The 16583-nt window shown below is 40.3% G+C and overlaps 1 long non-coding RNA gene across 1 annotated transcript; it reads right to left on the reverse strand.

Annotated features, from left to right (window-relative positions):
* Positions 1 to 7361: 7361 nt before the first annotated feature.
* LOC145407870 (uncharacterized) lies at positions 7362 to 11066 on the reverse strand. The gene is made up of 3 exons (XR_013898805.1): positions 11043 to 11066; positions 10032 to 10161; positions 7362 to 7538 (listed from the first exon to the last, which is right to left on the reverse strand). It is a non-coding gene; the product is annotated as an uncharacterized LOC145407870 (long non-coding RNA).
* Between the last annotated feature and the right edge of the window lie 5517 nt (positions 11067 to 16583).

Below are 16583 nucleotides of genomic sequence, written 5' to 3' on the forward strand. Positions count from 1 at the left end.
AAATGCAGTAGTTTGTACATAAAACCCACATACTGAAGTAGACATACAATAATGTGGGTCCATACTCTTTACTGTAGACTGCAGGTTATGAAACATGGGTAATGATGATGGTACCTTATTTGATTTTTTCTTATCAACATGCTGAATGACGGATGTTTTTTATTATGACGAAATTGTATTACTATACGTATATACCTAACCAGTCCTCACATTTATAAATGACTGTGATGCTGTCATACCATAGGTTAAGAAACATTGAAATACACTAACCAATTTAGGTCGGTGATTATACTGCATAGGGTAGTATAGTTACCATGATTGGATTATATCTGTTATACAGTATAGTATACTGTATGTATGGCCTATGTAATATATTGTTGTGGAAGCTGTTATATTCAACCATCCATTCAGCATCCAATCCTTTTTGCCCCATCATTGTATATATCAGATATTTTACATAGATACAACTTTATATGTTTACCATTTGTCATGTGATACTGTAGGTTAAAACATTTTATAAAATGCCTATTATTAAAGTTTTGTCACGGCTGAATTAATATGCAGCCTTTACAAATCCTTAATGAATGTCATTTTGTGTGTGTGTGTGTGTGAGAGAGAGAGAGAGAGAGAGAGAGAGAGAGAGAGAGAGAGAGAGAGAGATACGGTACTGCATAGCCTAAGCCTTATCTTTGTGATATTGTAGTTGAATGTTTTGTTGAACAAAGCACTGCAGTAGCTTCTATGAATCTATAGTAATGCAGCGTGAGATACCGTATGTATAATATGGTATAATGTCACTGAACTGACATAATTCCCAAATTAATGTTCATTTTCACTTTGTGAACTCTATAGCTATAGTCTCACCAATCTAAAACCAAGGTTTGGGTGGGGTCTGGCGCTGGGTGCAGCCATGCCATACTTCCTAAACGAGCGATGAGTAGATTCTGTTATATATGTAATAGGCATCACAGATAGGTACACACATACTAATACAATATAAACGTAAGTATTCTAGCATATCAAAGGAAGGTAAACTTGTAATGCATATGGCTCTTGTACATCAATAAAGAAACGTGGCATACATATTTTACAGTGTTGCTGAATAAAATGTAGTTACTTTTACCGACTTTCACGATAGTTCTAAGTTGGGTAAGTAATGTAACAATTACGTTTATAATATAATTTGAAGGAATCAGTAGAACATACGCTATTTTCTTAATAGAAATAAATAAGTTAAAACACTCACGAGCGGCAACATCCAGAGCCATTGGAGGGAGATTTAAGCTTCTGTCACGTGCTTCCACTGTTCACTTTCTGTTATATATATAACTTAAATTAGTTTGTCTTTACACACACACACACACACACACACACACACACACAGAAGTGGGTGAAGTCATGTCAGGCCAGGTGGCGAGGTGTGAGCGGACGAACTCTAACGGTGTCAGGTCAGCCACTACCCAATTAGAGTATAGGAAACAAGGCAGCGCTGTACGCCGGGAAATCCCCGGCTGGACTCCACCCAAACCTTGGTTTTAGATTGGTGAGACTATACCAGTATTCTAAAGAAAGCCAATTCTCTTCTAATCCGCATAGGGAGGTAGACTTAGGTGATATGTTGATGGTAACCACTTTACCACAGTTATGAATATCAGGAACAATCTTTTAAATTCAACCAGAACATTATCAGTGTTAAAAACTGCTGGCTATATGAGTAAACACTATCTTTCTATAGCCAGACACCTTAATCGTAAGGGGTGGCCACAGACAAATCGCCTCCATGTCGTCCTGTCCCCCGCCATTTCGCTGACCCTCCAGCTCACACACCCCTCTCACACATACCGGTACCTCTCCAAATTATCCCTCCATCTCGTCCTTGGTCTAGCGTCGTCTGGCAACTCGTTACTGGTGTTTAAATGCCTAGAAATACGCCTAACTTAAGCGCAGAGAAAAAATATTATTAAGAAAGCATCACATGTGAAAGCATAGCATAACAAATGGTCAAAAATGCTCCTTATAATCTGAACAGTAATAGTGACTAGGTGTTATCTAGCTGCGGTCACTGATCTTTATACGAACTTGAGTGAAGCTCAGCAAATATCCTTTCGCTGCACCAACATGGCGGCTATCCAGTCTCACTTTCTATAGGGTCTCTGTTGTCCTTGGCCGAGCTTCTGCGGTAATGACCTTAGACCTGTGCTAACCTGCCTTATAGCTGCAGGGACGGATACACACACACACACACACACACACACACACACACACACACACAATGAAGGAGAGAGGGAAGGAAGCGACTGATATGAGTTGGTGGGGTGAAAACTCTCAACCTAAAGCCTGTCCCCAACAATAAACCAAAACTACGTCACACCACTGTCAACTACTGCCTTCTGTTTTATCGACTGCCGGTGGGTCTTTTATCTTCCATCCCCGCCTCCTAACCAGCACCATACCACTGTCTGCCTTCGCTGTTTTCTGCATCACCTGCTCGTAACATGCATAACACCACTGTCGACTACCACTGCCTTCTGTTTTACCGTCAGTGTCTCCTCCTAACCTACAGCATTTCATTGTCTGCTGCCACACTCTGCTGTTTCACCGTCAGTGATCCCATGCATGTACCGTACCCTCCTTTTTTCATAACCCTCCTGTGACATTGCATGAATGAGGCAGGAAGGGAAATACGAGGGAGGGAGGTAGGAGGGGAAGGAGATAAAAAAGGGTGAGGCAGTAAGGGAGGAAGGCAGGAAAGGAGGAAAGCAGAATAGGGTGAGGCTGGATGGGAGGGAGGAAAAATGGGAGGCAGGCAGGGAGGGAAAGAGGCAGGGAATGAGACAGGGAGGTAGGGAGGGAAGGAGGCAGGCAGGGAAAAAGGCAGGAGGGGAGAAGAACAAAAAATAGTGAGACAGGAAGGGAGGGCATGGGAGTGGACCAGATAGTAACCTTGAGCCAGGCCAGCAAGTGAAAGTTGTCTAACAGGTGGATGGTGTTGCCCGCTCTCTGCATCCCACTCTGCGCTGATTTATTTTTACGCCAAGCTCCCATTACACTTTTTTATTATTAGTGTTTTCTTGCCAGGACTGAGTGGTTAAAATGTTAAGGTTATGTCTATTATAATTAAAATAAATATTGGTAAGTGGGGAAGTAGCTGAAGAGATATTTTGATAACAGAATAATAATGTAGCGATGCTAAGGTTAGAGGTCAATTCTTTTAACATGAAACTCTGACCCAACTGATAATAGTCGAATCTTACCCTTTTTCTGCTTGAGGTGTCTAGTGACAGGCAGAATATACCGTAATTCCTAAGTCAAACTTCACAGCTAAAGAAGAATATCATTATTACTTCTTCGACAATTGTGATCACTAAATAAAATCGACATGTAAATAGGTTAAATCCCTGCGTAGATTTTTGCAGTAATGGTTTAACTGCCGATACTGAAAAATTTAACAATTAAATCTTTGATTTAGTGACTAATCTCATTTATAGTGATGGTGAAGTTGCTTAAATAATGTATTACTTTAGTCTCTTCAGCCTTAGGACGTCATCCGTATAAGGCTATATTTCAGCTGTATTTTTTTCGTATATCATGAGAATTTTTGAAAGGGGGGGAGGGTTGAATACAGCCTTTTTTGAACCCGATCACTGCAAAAGGTCTGTATATAACTGAAGAGAACTGCAGGAAAATACAATCAAGATATCCACTGACAGAAAGGGGTCAAATTATCTTTTGTTTGGCCTGGTCAGGCAGTTTAGCTCTCGTGTGGTCGGAACAACTCTTGTCATCTTGTCCAGCTAATATCAGGCTATCTCATTCACCTTAGAGCCAGTACTAGAGGCTTGAGAGTGTTAACCTCTTGAGTACGACAATGCTTTATTTAATTTACTTATCTCCTTGTTTTGCCATCTCCAGACTTGGGAAAGGTATCTTGTACTGAAGGGATTAAGCATGACTATTTCCATTCCATCCTTGTCGAAAATCTCGCCTAAGCTGAAGAAGTCATGAGGAGATAAGAAAAATAAAATGAAAGAGGGCGTCATCGATTGGAAGGAGTTCTTAGTTTATCAGTCTGTCATCTAGTCCTTTGTTTCCCCCATCAGGAATGCAGGTGCCCGAAGCTAGATTTATTAGGCCAGACATTTCAACAGCGACCAGCCGGTCTTTCCTGAGAGGCATTTTGTAAGAAACCCCAACCACCCCTCAGCTGTGAACCCCTGTGATCCACATCCTGTTGGCGCCTAAGTCTACTAGACAGCCAGGCGTGTGTGTGTGTGTGTGTGTGTGTGTGTGTGTGTGTGTGTGTGTGTATAGTTACCATCAAACGTAACATACGATTTCCTGGGCTATAAAAAAAAAAACATTTGGCTTGTCACCATTTAAATATCACCTGAAATAGACTACAGTACAATAAATGAGTGGATGGTGCTTCCCCACCTATTGCATAAATTTTACTGCACATATACAACTCATTGTAGACCTATATCACAGAAGTAATCTCCCCAGCCCCATTTTTTTTTTTTTTTTTTTTAAATAATTTTTCAACTTTTTTTTCTAGCTCAAGTGAGACAATCTAATTCATCTTAACGGTGGTGTCCTTAAGCAGAAGCCGTTTCATGAGAAGTAGGAGAATCAAAATCAGGTTCATCCAAGCATAAATATTTATTTACAGGATAATATATATACAGGAGTTTATAGCGTTGGCCATAAACCTTATAATGTTGGTTGCTGGGAAGAATATGGCAAGCTAAAAAAAAAAAAAAAAAATCAGTAGGACCACGTTTTATTCCGGCAAATTCTTAACTCCGGACGATTTTGTTCAAGACAAGACCTCTACCAGGGGAGGGGTTAATGTAAGCTATGTCAAACTCCTGCTTCAGAGGCCTTCCCTAAGCTGAACAAAATCGTCTGGAGATAATAAGAGCGTAATAAAATACTCTCTCTCTATTATTGCCAGACGCCTTAGTCCCGTGAGGGGTGGCCACAAACAAATCGTCTCCGTAATAAAATACGCGTCAGTGTAATGAAGGTCTGAGTGGCACTGAAGATTACATAACATTACATTTGTGGCTCAGGGTGGTATAGAAGTCTACAATAATTTAAGGGGCATAGTGAGTCTTAAGTCCGTCTTTTCATCATTTAAGGAAGATCCCAAGCACCTCATCCTTAGCGATTTATTCATGGATACGGCTGGTTTGTAGTAATTTGTATGTTATTTATGCCGAGTATTGTGGAATTTGAGTTGTTGAAATGATACAGAAGAGGATAGTAAGACAAAGCAAAATAAATCGCTTAGGAAGAGGTGTTAAGGAATTTCCTTAACCGACGAGACTATGGGACTTAGGGCCTTTCCACATCGAAATTAAAATCGAACATAGAGTCGTATTCTCAGCTTTGGAGATTTCGTAACAGGTCTTCCATAGCGATTTATTTTACGCATTACTCCTTTTATCCTCCTGTACGCTAGTGACAAGCTATACGGATACTAGATAGATAGATAGATAGATAGACAAACAGGCAGATAGGTAGACAGATAACATAGAGGAAAATATCAAAGTGTAATATGCTTAATAAGTCGCTAAGAAGATGGTGCTACGAAGCTTCCAATGCCACCTAGAACAAGGCCGTCAACTTAAACAGGTCCCTAGACTAATGCTACGGATCGGGGTGCAAAACCAGAACTTTCTCTGCCCTTGAAGAGGTGAAACTTCCTACTGGATTGGGGTTTCGTCTAGTAACCTCACTTTAGGAGAGAGAGAGAGAGAGAGAGAGAGAGAGAGAGAGAGAGAGAGAGAGAGAGAGAGAGAGAGAGAGTACAGCATTTCGTCAGTTAACTCTTCTAACCAGACGTCAAATCTTTTCTTATTATTCCGGCATCTAGTCCATTATATTAAGCCTAAGAAAGATCTCTGAAGCTCTGAAGCTGTAGGGGATAATGAAGTCTACTAAATCCCTCTAGAAAATAAATCTAAGGTAATCAAGTCGTCTGGTGTTAAAAGAGTAGCGAGAAAAAGACATCCCGTGGGTGACAAGGTTAACATTTTAAAACATAGGATAGGCAAGGTTGTTTAACAGGTCTCCATGTGATGTGGGTGCAAATGTAAGAGCTGGATCCCGTTTTTTATTTTCTATTTGGACATCTGTAGTAAAATAAAATGGCAGGAAAGATTATGTACGGTAATATTAATGTGAGTTATTATACAGTCTGGGACATATTCTTCTAAGTATCCACAGGTTTACTTCACACTTACGGAATATTCATCAGTGCCCTCCCTGATGCACACATTATCAGAGGATCATCAAAGGCCATTAGTGGGCAGGGTTATAATATATCTTTCAGCTTAGGTAGATTAGCCAGCAGAGGGCAGTGTGAAACAGAAGTGGATTATTCGGCGAACTTTCTCCCTAACTGAACGAAATAAAATTAATCTGTGTGAAAATTTGCCCACTTTAATATGCATCTAGCCTAAAGTGCTCCATACCCCATGCTTTTATATGTGTACATGATCGCAGTGTGACTAGTTTGCTTCTTAAAATAGGTATATGTTCTACTGACTGGCCATGGGTTACTAAGGTGGATAAGCACCATGAATTTCCGATTTACAGAGGGAAGGTTCTTCATTCTCTACCTCCCTTGAAAAAAAGAAAGCTTAAGTTTCATGCCTGTCGACTCCGCGAAGGTCAATATGGACGACAATCAGTTATTTTCTAAGTCATTCTGCCCCTACAAAAAGACCCACCGTAGTCGCTTTGCATTCAAGTCCCCAATTGTACTACTGGGTAAAAGGGACAAGGGGAAAAACAGGCTTGAGGAGGGAAGATTCTGTGACCTTCCCCCTCCCTTGGAATGTGATCGTTTATTGCATTTTTGTGAGTGAGGAAGTGAACTAATTTGTGCGAAACTTCACACACACACACACACACACACACACACACACACACACACACACACACACACACACACACACACACACACACACACACACACACACACACACACACACACACACACACACACACACACACACAGCTTGACATTACTCTTTTAAACAGGTCTTTTGAATGTCGCTTGCATTAATATTGTATCATGGTTACTCGATGACTGCGCTCTTCTGTCTACGGATATCTTTGCTCCAATAAGGAAAGCATACTGTATTGTTGTTTGGTTAAGTCGTTGCGTTATTTGTTGTGGTGGTACATAGGTCTTTATGCGAATCAATCTGCGCCACTGCTTTCTCTGTGGTTTAAGAATATATTGTATAAAGCATTTTCTGTCATTGTTTCCATTTGCTGTATGTGCTCGTACTGTAGATACTGGTAGGTAGAGTATTTATATTTTTTACCGTTTCTGTTGTGGTGTTAGTATTATGAACCGATGACCACCTGGCCCTTCGTTCTCCTCCTTTTCCTCACCCACAAACCCAGGCCCACCACAGCCGCCACACCCACCACCACACCCACTGCCACTCCCACTTCGAGGGTGTATGCGAAGGGTAGGGAGTTCCACCATCTGTCGACTGCCGCCGCTACGTCGTGCCTCTCTGTTGGAAGACGTTAATGTAAGAAACACAGAGGGTAATGAAAAATCCTCTTACAGCTTTTGACCCACCAAGAGCCAATAAAAATGCTATGTCAGTGCTAAGCTCAACGAGGAAGATGCTGAGTTAATATTAGGATTATAAACAACGTACATTTTCGATATCTAAAAATATGCCATCACTGGTCACAGGAAAAGTTAACAATCAGTTTTAAGCTAAGAATGAAGAATACTAAGTGTTAGAGTTACGGAGAAAATTCTCGGTCGGTATCAAAAATATGCCATTATTGTCAATCCGAAATATGCCTTTATTGTTACAAGGGAAAAAGCAGAATCATTGTTAAGTCAGTTAGGAAAATGTTTAATCAGTGAAAATGCGTCAAAGTAAAGTACAGAATCAGTATATAAAAAAAATGCCAACACCTCCACAAAGAAAAAAAGCACAAAGTTACGGTCAAACACTACAGTGAAAAGTCAGTGCATGAGTTTTAAAGAAAATTGCTACGTCATTGTCAGCTTCACAAGGGAATGTGAAAAATATATATAGAAGATCCATTAAGGAATATAATAACTGGGAGCCAGTGTCAATGAGGAAAATATTAGAACAACGTCATTCTCGAAGGTGAAAATGAAATATTAATGTGAGGGTCAAATCTATAAATGAATATTAGGCTTAGAAAATGAAATGGGAAAGTCAGTGTTAGGGTTACAAAGGAAAATGTCAAATCAGTGCCAATATTACGAAGGAAAATGAGAATTCAATGTTAGCGACTAAGAGGCTAAGAGGAAAATGCAAACTGAGCATCCGGGTCAAAGTAATAAAATGAACGTCGGTGTAAGGCGTACAGGAGGACATGCTAGTGTAAATAAAAAATAAAAAAAATACAAAATCAATATCAGGATCCCAAAGAAGATACAAAGTCCATGTCAGGATCACAGAGATGATGCAAAAAAATGTCAGCAACACAGAGGAATATGCTTGATCCTCAACAGTCAGATTTTCATCCAGGTCCCTAATTGTACCGCACGATGAACAGGAATTTGTCCATCAGTATAGTTCGCCACAGACGTGAATGCGAACATGTGAGCGTCCATTCAGTTATGAATCGTGGTTACCTCCAACGATTAAGCGGTTTGCTGAGAAAATAAAAAGAAGACTTATTATTCATTGAATAGTTACCTGAATGTAGCACTAAATTAAGTGAGTGAATGGTATGCCCCCCCTCCATCATAATTTTTTAATAAACTGTACTTGTATATGTTTCAGGGAAACTGTACAATAAGCAGGAAAATACCACTGGTTTCTCCCTTTATTATTGTAGCACGGTTTATGTCATAATAATACAGTGGACGCGCTGCATAAATGTGGTATTGATTTCTTCTATCCTGTTGTAAAATACGGTTACATAGTGCACATGAATTTTCTTCATGAAATGACAGCCCCTGTGCGACGATGTCACTCTCACTCCTCCCTTCTCCAGACGTCATAATATTATCACCTCATCACGCTGCCACCGTTTAGTGCACGGTAAACAAAACCGCTTAAGCTGTGTTAAATAAGCTTTATTTGGGCATATCTCGAGTATCCCTTTCTTGGGCAATTCCTTAGTTGGGGATTTTTTTTTAAAGGTTACGGCCCCACGAATCTGTTCAACATGATAAAACCTCTAGTCTTTTAAATGCCGTCAGACAACCTTCCCTCCACCTCACATCAACTTCACTCAAGATACCTCTCCGTCCTACTTCTCCATTTCATCATCAATTTCTCACTTGTCCTCCTCCCCGTATTCTCTTCCCCATTTCTAGTCAATCTCCCATATTCCTGGCTGTAACCAGTTGGAAATGTGGGCAGATGTAGGCTAGCAGTAGCCCACTCACAGTCAGAACAATGTAGATTTATTCTGTTTAATTTTATTCAGCTAAAGAAGGAGTCATTGGATTCCGAGAGTGTTTACGTGGACAGAGGCTTAGTAAAAGTAGACGCTGTTAACACCTAATTCTAATGATAATCTCTTGTTACGGATCAGCATTAATGATGAGAGATGGCAATTTCAGGTCGTCAGCGTGAACAAATTTGAGTATAAAAAAATCCTAGCGTTAATCTCATGTTGCAGCTCAGTGTTATAGATGTAGTGATGCCAGTATTCAGTCAAGTTAAAGAAAACAGAAAGGAGTATAACACTATATTCAGGAGTTAATATCTTAATATTCCTCAGCATTCAAGAAAAACACCAAATGAAAATGAACAGGGTAGAATATTTAACCGTATTATAGTGCTAATCTTTGTAACGGCTCATTATTCAAGATGGAGAAACGGCAATTTTAGGCCAGGTTAAAAGTGAACAGATTATAGTCAGCCTTAAGATCCTGAAAGAGTTAACGAGGAGAGAGGCTTAGTTAGAAGTTGACAAAACATAACACCAAAATGATAGTGTTACTTTCTTGCTACAAACCAGGTTAAAGTGAAAAGAACATAGTCAGTCTTACAAATACATACTTTCAGCACAGGAGACGAAACCATAAGAGTTGGGTTCGAGTTGGAGGTATTCGCTGTGGCAGTGTACTAGACTGTTAGGCTCAGGAGGGATGAAGGTGAAGTTGTTACTCGTGGAAGTTTGGGCTTTCACCTGGGGAAAATAATTCATCATTATCATCGTCATCATCATCATCATCCCGACCTCCTTTCCATCATTATCATCATCATCATCATCATTATTCCGACCTCCTCCATCATCATCATCATCATCATCATCATCATTATCCCGACCTCCTTTTCATCATTATCATCATCATCATCATAATTCCAACCATTTCCATCGTCATCATCATCATCATCATTCCGACCTTTTCCATCATTATCATCATCATCCCGACCTCTACCATCACCACCATTATCATCCCTAAGTCTTTTCCGACCCAGTAAGATATCAAATGAAACATATAATAAATGTTCAAGCTAAAGAGGTTAGTGTATATTCTAGTTTCATCGTGAAATACATGATACCAGCAAGAGAGAAGATAAATGTATAACCAAGCTCTGTTTTATACAAGCTAACCTTTTCACTTCAATTGACGTTTTTTTTAAATTCATTCTTGCCACCTCCAGGCGTCTCCTTCAGCTTAGGAGAGACCTTTTGGACTGGACGGGTTAGGTACAGTCTTCATTAACCCTTTCACTAATACAGGTTCTTCCTAACTTGGCGAATATTTGTCTCTGATTATGTTTTCAGGATTATTAGTTTTTTTTTACCCCCCCTGGCGAGAGGGTAATGGAGGATAAGGCTGGAGAAAAAGCAAGGGAGTAGATATTGGCGTCTTGTCACACACACACACACACACACACACACACACACACACACACACACACACACACACACACACACACACACACACACACACACACACACACCACTAAACCCTTATTATTCATTAGTTTGTCCTTGCACCACTCCTGTCTTCCGCCTTCCTTTGGCCAGGAGGGTAAAGAAATGAGTGATCACGAGAGTACCTGATACAGAATACCCGATTCAAGGCCACACCAATCGTCTGAATGTGTAGAACTGCCGCGAATGATGAGCCATAAAGAGGTCGTCATTTGTCTGAGGTTCTTGAGGATAAGTAGACGCAGGTCATAGTAGCTAATTGGGTGTAATTGAGGGTCGCCATTAACACTGCAGTCTGTGGGGGGAGAAAATGGGCTTAGAATAATACCAGCTACACGAAGGTCATTAAGGCAGATCATTTGATGTCTCAGTACTCACCAATATTTACCGATTAGTACTAGTGCCAAGTGCTCGAGAGAGGCGCCTTCATGTGGTGGCACCAATATAACTGGGTGGTTCTACTGCCTTGTTACACAAACATCCCTCATCACCCACTCTTATTCCCCGAAAAATTGATAGCGGACTACAGAAGGGCAACTGTATCCAGCAGTTCACTCTGTTCAGGTTCAGATACACCTGGAATTGGAACTACTACTACTACTACTACTACTATTAGTACAAGTTCCAGCACTTTGAGCAACGATATCTCTGTAGGACAAGAGGGTTGAGAAAAAGAAAAAGGGCAAGGAATCATAAAGTGGCAAATATAGGTTGAAATAATGATCGTTCACACAGTGGAGCAGGTACAAGGCAACGTAACAATAATAGTTTAAATGAGAATACAATTGCGGTCATAAATACTAATCTACACCATGACGATCAATATAAAGACAGTGAATAATGAAACCCTCTGATGCCATTTTCGGAGCTCGAGAAGAAGAATAAGAAAGTGGGTGAGAATGACCCCCCAGAGCATCAGGATGAGCAATGAAGTATTTATATAAACAACAAATAATAAACCAAAGGATTGAAAGGGAACGATATCTAGGCACGCATTAGTATGAAGAGAGAGTGGGTGAGATGTGAGAGCGTTCTTAATGTAGATTATTTACTATTCAGTACAACGCCAACACAACAGGGAACGCTGTCGCTGAAAGCCAAGCAGGAGTGAGTACAAGAGAGCAAATGTAGGACTCACTGACACATACTTGATGAAAATTTAGCCATTGTTTCAGTTCAGTTTCCATGAGGAAAACGGAGACTGCCATGATTATAAGACTACGCAAAATTAGTAAATAACAAAGACCAATATGTGTCCAAAAAGTGCAGAATATGGAGATTGATTCATTAGTATGCGGAAAATAGAAATAAAATATACAAAATATTTGTGTGCGCAAGGCAAGAGAAATAACAAGCAGCGCACAGAGATGTTTAACATACTGTAGTCTACCTACCGCTCACAGACCAAGGCGACATCTCCGAGCAGCCCACAGTCAAGGTCACAGTCATCACCGTCCACGCCACTGCACACAGACGCTGCATCCGGAAGGGGAACCACATCGCTCTGTATGCTCAGTGTTGTCACGAGACGCCAAGTATCCAATGGGGCTTGTGTGTTAGGGCATCCAATAAACACTCCTGTTAATATGATGGACTATGTTAATGACAGGATATTATTTTTTCTTCACATAATAGCATAAATCTATACATCCGACAGTGTGTGTATGGTAGTGCTTGAAACAGTGCCTCAGAATGTTGCACTTCTCTTCCACTGGGCAATGGCTTAAATGGTTAAAGAGTATGTTTCACTTCGGATCGCAGTGTTACTCATTTTACAAGCTGGTCCTGCTTGAAGTAACACTTCATGGATGCTAACTTGCCTTGAAACTGGACAATCGTAGATACTTGAGAAGACATTACTTCGAATTATTAAGCTATAGCTTATACCCAGCAATACTTGTATGATTGTGCTTGACGTAACTGAGAATACTTCAATTTTTAATTTAGATCCAATTAATACATTTTAGGATTATGTTTCACTTAGTACCATATAGTATATCCACGTAAGATTTTTGTATGACTTTTTGCACTAAACACTTTTGACCGATACATTATATTTCTTTTAACAAACCGCTTTACTGTTTAGGAAAGTTCCTCACTTATAATCAGGAAATGCATCTAACATGACGTGTGTGATAGTGTTTGAAATTCCCACCTTTTCTGTATTTCCTTTAGTGGATGACAGTGGTTGAGTCACTATAGGAAAAAAAAATCACATATCCATAAAGCCATTCATAGCACGAATTACACAGCTGGTGAGACATTACTTTCTCATTGTAGTTTATCAAATTAGGGCTTCGAGGACACCCATACACCCTTATGCCACAGCTGGTAAGGGTAGTGTCATGAAAATATGCATCTATTAACAGTATAACTTTCAGGGCAACAAATATTTCAACTAGCCAGAGCTTTCAAGACACCCACATGTACCTGAAATACAGCTGATGGGGTAGTGGCGATGTATACCAGAACAGTAGCACCACTTTCAGAAAATCAGTTGTATAATCACACCAGAACTAGTACAACACACACACACACACACACACATACACACACACACACACACACACACACACACACACACACACACACACACACACACACACACACACACACACACACACACACACACACACACACACACACACACACACACTGACATTGCTGCTGGTAAATGAAGTACCATTGATAATGTTATAGACCTCGAATAACGGCTCTAATTTTCATGTCAATTAGTACAAGTCACCAGTAATATTAGACCCCCACCCCCCACACACATAAAATGCAGGTGGTGAATGCCTCGGAAGACAGTATCAGTTTTCCGGTCTCACACACACACACACACACACACACACACACACACACACACACACACACACACACACACACACACACACACACACACACACACACACACACACACACACACACACACACACACACACACACACACACACACACAAGCAGTGCAGCTGGTAGTGGTATCTGAATTAATAATATTACATAAAAAAAAGCCTCCCACGCACATATTACATTAACAAAGCAAATCTAAACATACCTCAAAATACAGTGTCACTTGTCGAATTAAACACATAAACACACCAGGGCATCTGTAACACCCTCACTCTCCTAATATACAACTGGTGTAATATCTACCTCAAATACCCGTGTCACCTTTCACGTTAGCAAACGTGTAAGTTCAGTTCAACATTTTTAGGTCAGGGGATAACACCTTCGTACAAACTAACACCACGGCTAGTTAATCCGATATATACTTCGAAAAACGAGACCCTTTTCCACGCTAGGGAATATATCAACACACCAGAGCATCGCAGAAACATATACACACAACGCAGCTGGTAAATTAAGTATATGGCCCGAACAAAAACTACCACTTTTTTAGGTCAGTGTAAACACCTACTTGAACACACACACTAACACTTGCTGTTAGTAAACTTGGCATATGCTTCGAAAAAACGAGACCACTGTACATGTTAGCAAGTAAATGAACACACCAACACATCTCTGACACCTACACACTTCCACAATGCAGCTGGCGAGGGAGAGGCTGAGGTGGTAATGAAGTGAACGAGGGTGGAGGGGACAGGATGCGAGGCTGCCTGTTAAGCTACACTGCGGTAAACTGACGCAGTGGGATACGATGACGCTCATTCTCCTCTCTCAACCTGCCACATGTCGGCACTCCCCACAAATAACGCAGTGTCTTAGGCTATTGTTATGGCAGGAGCGTAAGGACTTAATACAGAAATCTACTGTTTGTGTGGCAGTGTATATGCGGACATATTTCAGGAATGGCTCTTATTACGTATATCACACTTATCTTCACTGTAACCTGCCACATGTCGTCACTACAAGTAACGCTGTATCCTTGGATATTGTTACAGGATACGGATATACAGTATCATACATATTGGTAGAGTGATAATGTACAAATTTATCATAGGTATTACATGTATATTTATTACGTATGGTGTCACGTTCATTTTCACTTTAACCTGCCACATGTCGATGCTAGAATTTACTCACTATCATTGGCTATTTTTTCAAGAGCGATGTGCGAAAAATAGTACAGGATTTCCTTGTGGCTGTATTAGCTAAGTGCAAAATATATATCAGCGAAACTTAACCGCATTCTGTACTAAGGCTGTTTTAACTGAATGAAATCGTCTGACGATACTACGATTACAAGAAATCGCAGAGAAGGGAATACACAAGGGAATGAGTATAGATAGACTGATAGACAGACAGATAGGTTTATAATTATAGTAGATTTGTATCCTTATACTGCACAATAAGGGTTACGGATACGCTGACACTATGTTTATGATAAAATTAGTAGAGGGAAGACTCCATAATATCCACCTCCTTTCTTTGTATGGAGAAGACAAGTAACCTTAAGTTTTATTTACCAGTTCCAAATTTGTTGGGAGAACCATAAACCTCACCTATTTTCCGTCTTTATACAAACTTTTATCAACAGCTGTCTCCTTGTCCCCGGGAAGCTCCACACCACTCCCACCACTAGGAAACGAATCATGATGAGACAAAGGAGTGGAAAGGAAGCAAGCAAGCCATAATATTTTTTTATTTTTTTATTTCATACTTCCTGTCTCCAAACGATGTACTTTGCTAAGGATGTCCGCGTTGGAAGGATTAAATATTACCTTCATCATCAGCTTCCAAACGGGAGAGTATTATAAAGCTGAAATAAATCGTCTGGAGAGAATGAGAATAAAATAACAGGAAGGAGGCCAGGAAAAAATCTGATAACTCTTTTTTTTCTCCTTTTATTGTAATTAATTTTTGGGTCAACTATCTCACCAGTTCAAGAGCGCGTGGTATATCATTATTGCTATCCTCAGACGATTTTATTCAGCTGAGTTTAACCACATGGAGATGAAGATGATTTTTATTTACCTATGTTTCCTATGACTTGGAGGGGTTGGTGGCAGTCTCTTGTGAAGACGATTACCTTTAACCCCTTCACACAGATAAGCCTTTGGTCAATCTTTCCATCACCAGACGATTTTTTTAAAGCTTTGGAAGAGAGCTGCCGTACTGAGAGGGTTGAATTATATATGGAAAACGTTCTGGCAAGCTCATGGCACCGGAAGCCTCAGCGGGGGGTTTCCAGTTAGGTGAATTTAGGATCCTGATATAGGTGACATGGGGGATTTAGTGGCGTATTTCAGGTGACATGGGAGATTTAGTGGCGTATATTAGGTAACATGGATTTGGTGGCGTATTATAGGTGACGGGGGATTTAGTGGCGTATTTCAGGTGACTTTGGAGATTTCGTTGCGTAATTCAGGTGACTTTGGAGATTTAGTGGCTTATTTTAGGTAACATGGGGGATTTGGTGGCGTATTTTAGGTGACATGGGGGATTAGTGGCGTATTTCAGGTGACGAGGAAAATAATGGCGTATTTTAGGTGGCATGAGGAATTTAATGGCGTATTTTAGGTGGCATGGGGGATTTAGTGGCATATTTTAGGTGACATGGGAGATTTAGTGGCTTATTTTAGGTGACATGGGGATTTAGTGGCGTATTTTAAGTGACATGGGAGATTTTGTGGCATATTTTAGGTGACATGCGAGGCTTCTTTACAGCTGTTCCTTGGCGATTTATTTTACATATTGCGCCT

This window comes from Coenobita brevimanus, chromosome 74 (genome assembly GCF_032717465.1).
Source record: "Coenobita brevimanus isolate Jiangsu-jjx chromosome 74, ASM3271746v2, whole genome shotgun sequence".
Classification (NCBI taxonomy): domain Eukaryota; kingdom Metazoa; phylum Arthropoda; class Malacostraca; order Decapoda; family Coenobitidae; genus Coenobita; species Coenobita brevimanus.